Below are 8,254 nucleotides of genomic sequence, written 5' to 3' on the forward strand. Positions count from 1 at the left end.
ACTGATGCATAAACTGGACACAAAGAACCTGCAGAGAGAGGACTGCTGAATTTGCCTAAAGGTGAGATGGTCTTTCGGGGTTCCTGCTTCATAAAAAAATTCGTGAGACATTCTGCAGGACACAGCAAATAGTGACTGAACTTTGAAATTTCCAGCTTCATGGAAATGTCTGCTGGATACAATGGGCCTGAAGGCTGAATATGGATGCCCCAACGGTACAGAGGAACTTTGGGTGACTGTCCAGGCAGCGAGATGTCTCTGTCATTTCTAGAGTTTTGGATTTCTTGTTTGCTTAGGAAATATTATATCCTTCTGGAGTCTTTGATGGAGTTGAAGAATGGTTAGTTATAGTTATAGTTTTCTTATGATAAAGGATAAAATAGATATAAATACTGTAAATGTAATTCTTGCTTGATAACCGTTTTGTTATATGTAATCTTACTATGTTAAAGTTAAGGCTTTTCTTTTTTGTTTAAACAGAAAAAGGGGAAATGATGTGGGAGTGTCTATCTGTTGCTTTCATTGGCTAATTAATAAAGAAACTGCTTGGCCTTTGATAGGACAGAAGGTTAGGTAGGCAGAGTAGACAGAACAGATTGCTGGGAGAAAGAAGCCGAGTCAGGCAGTCACCATGATTCTCCCACTCCAGACAGCCACAGGTTAAGATCTTCCCTGGTAAGCCACTTGGTGGGCTACACAGATTATTAGAAATGGGTTAGATCAATATGTAAGAGCTAGCCAATAAGAGGCTGGAACTAATGGGTTAGGCAGTGTTCAAAAGAATTCAGTTTCTGTGTAATTATTTTGGGTATAAAGCTAGCCTTGAGGGCGGCCGGGTGCCAGGAACATAGCCTGCCACTCCTACTACAACACCCCCCTCCCAGCAGGAAGAAAATAGCCAAAAATCTAAGCAGGGAGAAAATCAGAAATCTAAGATTAGCCGGTTCAGTGACTGTATTTCAGGAACTAGCTGAAGATAAAGTTAGAATTGTAATCTTGAGAATAATCTTGAGAAACAGGGGGTTTCCCCCTTGTGATTATCATTGGTATTTTTGGAATACTCTGTTTCAGGAACTAACTGATTATGACCTTGAGAGTGAACTTGGGAGGCAGGGAGTTGCCCCTTGTGATCACTGGTATTTTCAGAATTTTCTGTGACCCCCCTCCCTGCCCCTTTCAGATTACTGGGCTGTGGTTTCTTCTTATAAAAACCCCTTCTCCAGGTCACTGTGGGTCAAACTCTTCCCCTGCCCATGCAGGTTCCCGTCTCTTCGATTAAAGCCTCGTGTGATTGCAGCAAGGATGGTCTCTCGTGAGTTACTGGGGTGGGGGGTCGTGTTATCCTGAGACTTGAGTGAGAGTCTCCCCACACTGGGGGTCTTCCACTAGAACCAAGCCTATATCACATCAAATAGTTATAAAACCCTTCATCACAAAGGCAATCCTATGCCAGAGGCTAAAGGTGCTCACAGCCCATGTATTTATCACACTGTAGTTCATAAAATTGGAGGCTAGTTGGTGACCTTGCAGACAGGTGTTAAGCCCAGATCCACGAAGTCCCCTCCAAAACCAGCAAGGATACCGAGTCCCATATGTAAAAGCAAAGAGCCAGTTTGCAAACTCCTTCTCTCCACATGTCCAGCGTATTGAAATAAACGGAGATCCCCAAGCTCGGTTAGAGTTGAGTTTTTAAAGTAGTTAAGGTGGGTAGGGGATTTTTAAGGCTCGGCACCCCTGATTGGCTGGCACTTGTCTAGGGGTGTCCTGGTGAGTGTGTACTGGCAGATAATCCTATCTACATCAGTTGGAATATTAGGCATTTCCTTTGGATGGTCTGTTCTTGGGTGGTGCTCAGGTAATCTCAGTTTGTGGTTCTTCCTGCTTCAGAGTAAACTACTAAGACTCAGGCCTCCATTAAACTTATCGAAGGCTGAGTCCTATTCTGGCAGGTGATAATGGTTGGAATTAAAGAACTTCCTTTGGGTGGTCTGTTTCTATTTAACTTATCATGGCTGTCTCCTGAAACAGAAAGGAAATACAGGGAGCTGAGCTGTGTGGAAGCATTCATTCACCTATTGCATTCATGTCCCACTACCTACCCCATCAGGAAGTCAAGCCTGTAATACCCCAAAACTGAACCAAAGGGGCCCATTCCGCAGCGTTCATAGGCACCGTGGTGTCTTCTGTACTGCTCTCCCAGCATTCTTCCCGGCTCAGGGAGAGACGTTTCCTGTTCCAAACACACTATTTCCGGTTGCAAATAAAAGTGTTTCTGCCACAGCTGTTACTGCCAAGTCTGGGAAAGGCTTCTGGTGGTTGACCAGTGATCAGACCTGGAGCAGTGACCTTTGGTGCTGCCTCCACCACTGCCGCTGTCTGGGAAGTCCAGGGCAGGCTCTTGGTGGTCGCAGAGACATCCCAGATGTCGTTGAGGTGTGCAGCCTACAAGTAAAAATAAATGATTTTTTAAAACATAACGGGTGGTGGTCCATAAAATAAAATATAAAATAATAAAAATAGTAAAAATAACAGGCCATCCTGAAGACACTGGAACAGATCTCTTTGGTCTTCAGGCACCAGCATGTCATAGTTATCCAGCCAGCGACTAGGTCCCCATACTAAAGAATCGCCATCCTAGTCCCCTTCATTGCCCTCTATGGACTAAAACACATATCGGAAACACATAGGACACTGTGTAAAAACGAATGTCTGTGTATACCAAATTGTTTTAGTAAAAGACAGGGATAAATCCAGACCCTTCTAGCAGGAAAAGAACCAAAAATCTAGGATTAGCCGGTTCAGTGACTGTTTCAAGAACTAGCTGAAGATAAATTTAGATTGTAATCTTAAGAATAATCTTGAGAAACAGGGAGTTACCCCTTTGTGATTATCACTAATATTTTCAGAATTTTCAATGATCACTGGTATTTTCAGAATTTTCCAATGATGCCCTCCCTACCCCCTTTAGATTACTGGGTTGTGGTTTCTTCCCTTAAATACTCCTTCTCCCAGCTACAGGAGGGCGAACTCCCCTGCGTGGGTTATGAGTCTCAGCGCTGGTACCTGTCAATAAACCTCTGTGTGATTGCAGCAAGGACGGTTTCTGGTGAGTTACTGGGGGGGAAGGGGGGGAGTCGTGTTATTCCTAGACTTGAGTGAGTGTATCCCCACACCGGGGGTCTTTCATTAGGTCTTCAAGTGTTCTACCAAATGATCTTAATTTATCTGATAACTTTTTATAACATCCTGAGCCTTTTTATTTATTTTTTTCCTTTTTTTTTAACATGCTATTCCCAGTTCCCCTCTCCTACCCTCCAGCTACCCACACCTTCTCTTCACCCTGCCCCCAATATGCTCCTCAGAGGGGGTAAGTGGGGGAGTCAACAAATTGTGTCACATCATCACATTGAGGCAGGACCAAGGCCCTCCTGCTCCTGTCTAGGCTGAGCAAGGTTTCTCTTCATTGGAAATGGGCTCCAAACAGCCAGATAATTCATTAGAAGGGGTTTGATAGCTCAGTCATAGGTCTTCAATAGCTCGGTTGGTAGAGCATAGTACAGTAGTGGATGGACCGTGACAATCCTTAGAACCTTTTTATTTTAACGGCTCCTATGGTTATACATCTGCTTGTATTCCTACGGATAGGTTCTTATCTGCACGTATTCCTATGGGTGCTCATTTGCATATGTTCCCATGAGCTGTCTCATTTGCACATATTCATGAGGGTGTTCATTTGCATGTGTTCCTATGGGTGAGCATTCATTTGCATATTCCATATGGCTGTCCTTGCACATGTATTCGTATGGAAGGATGTTCATTTGCATATGTTCATATGGATGATCATTTGCATACATTCATGTGGTTGACTGTTCATTTGTATATGTTCCTATTGGTGCTCGTTTGCATGTGCTTATGAGGATTAGTGTACATTTGCATGTATTAATGTTGATAGAGCTCATTTGCAGATATTCATCAGAGCAAGTGTGTCCTTGTGGAAAAGAGCATGTCCTGGGGGGTGTCATTGTGACAGGAAGTGTGTCTTTATTGGAGGGGATCTCATCTTGTATGAGGAGTCCTTATTGGAGGGTGAGTATCCTGCCCTAGGAGGCCAGTACTTGAGGAAGAGGCAGTGTCCTTGTGGGAGGAGCAGTGTCCCTGTAGCATGAAGAGGCACTATTTGATGGAGGAGATGTGTCTTTGCAGGAGGCATGAACTTGTGGGAGGAAGCATATAATTGTGGGAGGAGTGTCCTTAGGGAGCGTTTCCTTGTGGGTTGAGACTTGTCCAGTGAGTGGGCTTGTCTGGGTAGTGAGCACGTCCTTACAAGGGGCGATTCATAGTGAGAGGGGCGTGTGCTTGAGGGTGTGGGCATGACCTTGTGGGAGTGGGCCTGTCCTTGAGAGAGGAGGCGTGTCTTGTGAGAGTAGAATTGTTCTTGTGTGCAAGTGTGTGAGGAATGTGTCCACGAGAGACGGGGAGTTTTCCTGTGAGAAGGGTCGTGTCTTTTTGGGAGGGGGCAGGCACGTACTAAAAGGAGGTCCGTCCTTCAGGGAGGGACAATGTCACAGCAGGAGGCGTGTCCCTTGGGCAGTGGGCGGGTCCTTGTGGGTTGGGAGTGTTCTTTATTGTGGGGCGTGTTGTTTGAGGGGCGTGTCCTTTAGGTGGGGGGCCTGTCCTCGTGTACGGGGCGTGAGCTGTGGTAAGGTGCGATGAAGTCATCCCTGGCGCAAACACGGCTGCCGCTGCCATGACGCCGCTTCGTCTCATATGAGAGCGCGGCGAAGTCTAGGATATTGAGGAAGAGCAGCGAGGCGCCCACCGCTCAGTTCAATCGTTTGAGTAGTCGCGCTCAGCCTCGATAGGCCTCGTGACGTCTTCAGGACTCGCTCTCCCAGGGTCCTTCGCGGCTCCGGGATTGGCGTTTCCGGTTCCTGAAGCCGCTATTTCAGCTTCCAAATGAAAGTGTTTCCGCCTCCACTGCTACTGTTTCCGGCTCCCGCGGTTGCGACGGCGGAAGTCACGGAAGGAATTCAGTGGTTGGCGAGAGCTCCGACGGAGATCGACGACTTCCGGTGTCGCCACCGCCGTCAGGGCGTCGTGTGTGGGGGCAGGCCCTCGGTGGCGAGGTCGCGGCGTACAAGTAAAGATGGTTGTTAGGGGAGAGTGTATGTAGCAGGATGTTACAGCTGGTTGGTACCATTTGTGCGTGTCTGAATGCTGGCGAGGCTGTTTTAGCACAGCAGCTGGAAGGGGCATATCTGTAGGATCTTGACTCCTACTGCTGTGTGATTCAGGGGAGGCATCCTGAACTGACACCTTGTAATGTATGTGGACATAAATATGTGCGTGTGGGGGTAAAGAATACCGTCAGATAAGGCCTGGTATCTAAATGTATATGTGGTATGTGTGCTTGCAAGTTTCCATAGGGCCTAAAACCTAGCATTGTTGTGGTGTGTGGGATGTTAGGCAGCAGGAGGATGGTGGGTTCTGCGTGGGTTGATATCTAGCAGTGAATGTGGAAATCCACGAAGTCCCCGCAAAAGCCGACAGGGAGACTGAGTCCCATATGTAAAAGCAAAGAGCCTTTATTTCAAGCAAGTTTCCAAACTCGGTCTCTTCGCATGGCATGTCCAGCATATTGGAATAATCGGAGAGCCCCTGTAGGGATAAGTCCCACCCCTTAGGGTGCGTGTTCGCCTCAGGCTAAAGTTTGCCTATAAATTTGGCAAGTGTGCTCCCAGCACTCGCTTCTGCTTTCCTGGTCTCCGCGGGAACGGTAGTTCTGTAAGTCTATTCCTCCATTAAAGCTGTCTATATTTTGACAATCTGTCTGCATTCGCTTATGCCGTTACAAGCCCCGAGCTCACTTAGAATGGGGCTTTATAGTAGAAAAGGTGGGGGTGAGGGGTTTCTGAGGTTTAGGACCCCCGCTTGACTGACATTTATCTAGGGGTGTCCTGGTTGGAATCTTAGGCAGAGGCCTACTCTGGCAGGTGATAATGGTTAGAAGTAAATAACTTCTTTGGGTGACCTGCCCTTTGCGTATCAGGGCTGGCTCCCACAGTAGGGATGGGCAGTGTGTGCAAGTCTAGGCATACTGGGCCCCAGAAGCAGCTGCATGGAGACTCAGCAGCTCTAACAAGTCCTATACTTCTGCTACCCTCAACATCCTCCTACTGAGCTGGAAGTGAACCCCCAGCATTGGACAGAGTTCATTCTATTGCTTTCCCACATCTTCATGCGGTCATCTTGGGGTCACACAGGTGTAAGAGTGATGAGGAGAACACATCTGCTTGTCATTCTGGACACTCCCTCCTGCTGCCTAGCACTGAACCACCATCTTAGCTTAGAACAGGGGTTTGTTGTCTCCTGTGGATATAGGGCCAGGTTTCCACTAGAAGTCCTAGGATGTGGACTCCTTTAGCCATGCTCCAGCTTCTGTTTGGTTTTTGTTTGTTTTTTGTTGTGGTTTTTTTTTGTTGTTGTTGTTGTTGTTTTTGCTGATGGATGCAGAGCTCATGTTCACAGTTCATCTTCTCTTTGTTGTTTCTGATCTCCTTTTTTATGAGGCAGAAACTTACAAAGGTCTCTTCAGTAACTGTTATGTGAACATTGTAGTGTTTGGATCTGGAGTCACCTGTAATATTGAGATTATGTTCAGTTTTCTAATGGGTTCCTTATGGTTTCCTTTTCCACACTTGTCCTGCAGCCCCTTCTGGACCGACCATGTTTTCTACCTTGATTTCCCTGGGGTGCCTGTGACAAAATAAGCAGATATGATGTAGGTGAGTCTGTTGCTGGTGTAATGGAAAAATTAAGCAGAAATGCTGCAGGTTCCCAAGCGGAGGCAGTGGGCCATGTGGCAGCAGGCAGGGACAGCTTCAGGTCCCCAAGCCATGGCTGGTCCAGGGCAGGGAGACACATGGTGGCAGGCAAGAGACAGAGACATGGATAGACACACCATGCAGAGTGAGGTTGGATATTTATTCAGAGGGTTATGGAGGGGGAAGGGAGAAGGGGAGAAGAGCAGAGAGAGGGAAGGACAGAAAGGGGGAAGGGGAGAAGTGGGGAGAGGCAGAAAAGGGGAAGAACTCAGGCTGTAAGCTGAAGATCAGCCTGTCTCAGCAGACTGGGATGGGGGTGAGGGGAGCTCGTGGCTTATCTCTTAAAGAGACAGAAAGATCCTTACAACTGGGGTTTGTGTTGGATTCGATATGTCCAGACTTCATTACTTTTCTATTGGGCTTTCTGGGTCTCTGATGCTTTGTGGGAAGTGCTGGGGCCAGAATTTCAGGGTCTAGAGGAATTTTCTGCCCTCTACCATCTCTTCTAAGATTAGACTCAGTTGGTTTCTACATTTGGTGTTAGGACATCATTTTATTGAGTCTATCTGTGAAAAAAAAATTGTTCCATAACAACAGTGACTGCTGCTGAGGAGCAGGGTATCTGAGAGTTTATATTCCTTTGGATTCTTCTCAGACATTCTAAAGTGTTTTGAATACCAACTAGAATAAATTCTGTTGGAATTCTCCCTCAGTACCTCGTTGTCTCTATCCAATACCAGTGAGATACAACTGCCATCTTCATGATTATTGGTGGCCTGGGAAAGAGGGTCCCTGGACCTTCTCAGGCAGTTCAGTCTAGAAGCTATGTAGAGGTGACATTCACATCCCAAGGCTCTGCTGAGGCACTTTCTCTATCTGCTCAGGTAGGTTTCCTGGGTCATCTGTGAGGACAGAGAGGCTTGGGGACCTTTCTGTACTGTCAAAATATACACAGCAATGAAGTAGGAAAGGGATTCCACTATAACCATCCACTGGGAGACTTTCACAAGGGAATCTTCCTGTTGTCCCCAGATCTTGCTAAGAACTGGTGGTGGTGGTCTGCAGTTGGATGTTGGAACATAAACCGTTTGATTGCCCTACACAACATGTTCTGAAGTTGTGTGGAGCCTCTGAGCTGCTCTAAAACTCAGGAAGTAACCTGCTAGTTTGCCATAGAATGGAGAGGCTAGAAGTGCTCTCCTCCATCATTGGCATTAGTGCTGAGTGTGCATGTCCTCAGGTCAGGAATTCCCTGGGTATGTTTCAGGGTGTGGCCTGGCACCTACAAAATTAAGAGTTATCATTGACCAATGAAGAAACTGGATGAGAGTTTCTTCTGTAAACCCCAAGCACAAGACCTTGGCAGGCTTACTTTCTCTCTCTCTCTCTCTCTCTCTCTCTCTCTCTCTCTCTCTCTCTCTCTCTCTCTC

General features: G+C 46.8%; 1 long non-coding RNA gene across 6 annotated transcripts in view; it reads left to right on the forward strand.

Annotated features, from left to right (window-relative positions):
• The first annotated feature begins 4,703 nt into the window (after window positions 1–4,703).
• Window positions 4,704–8,254, forward strand: part of LOC126495503 (uncharacterized) — a 9,908-nt gene continuing 6,357 nt past the window's right edge. For 2 of the 6 annotated variants that reach the window (XR_007590153.1, XR_007590151.1), the window contains exons 1-2: window positions 4,706–5,324; window positions 6,710–6,785. This is a non-coding gene — a long non-coding RNA (uncharacterized lncRNA). Of the gene's footprint in view, window positions 5,785–6,709; window positions 6,786–8,254 lie in introns of all 6 variants that reach the window. The other 4 variants (XR_007590152.1, XR_007590156.1, XR_007590154.1 and 1 more) reach the window with 4 other exon arrangements.

This window comes from Alexandromys fortis, unplaced genomic scaffold (assembly GCF_014885135.2).
Source record: "Alexandromys fortis isolate MF-2015 unplaced genomic scaffold, M_Fortis_MF-2015_v1.1 scaffold_496, whole genome shotgun sequence".
Lineage (NCBI taxonomy): Eukaryota > Metazoa > Chordata > Mammalia > Rodentia > Cricetidae > Alexandromys > Alexandromys fortis.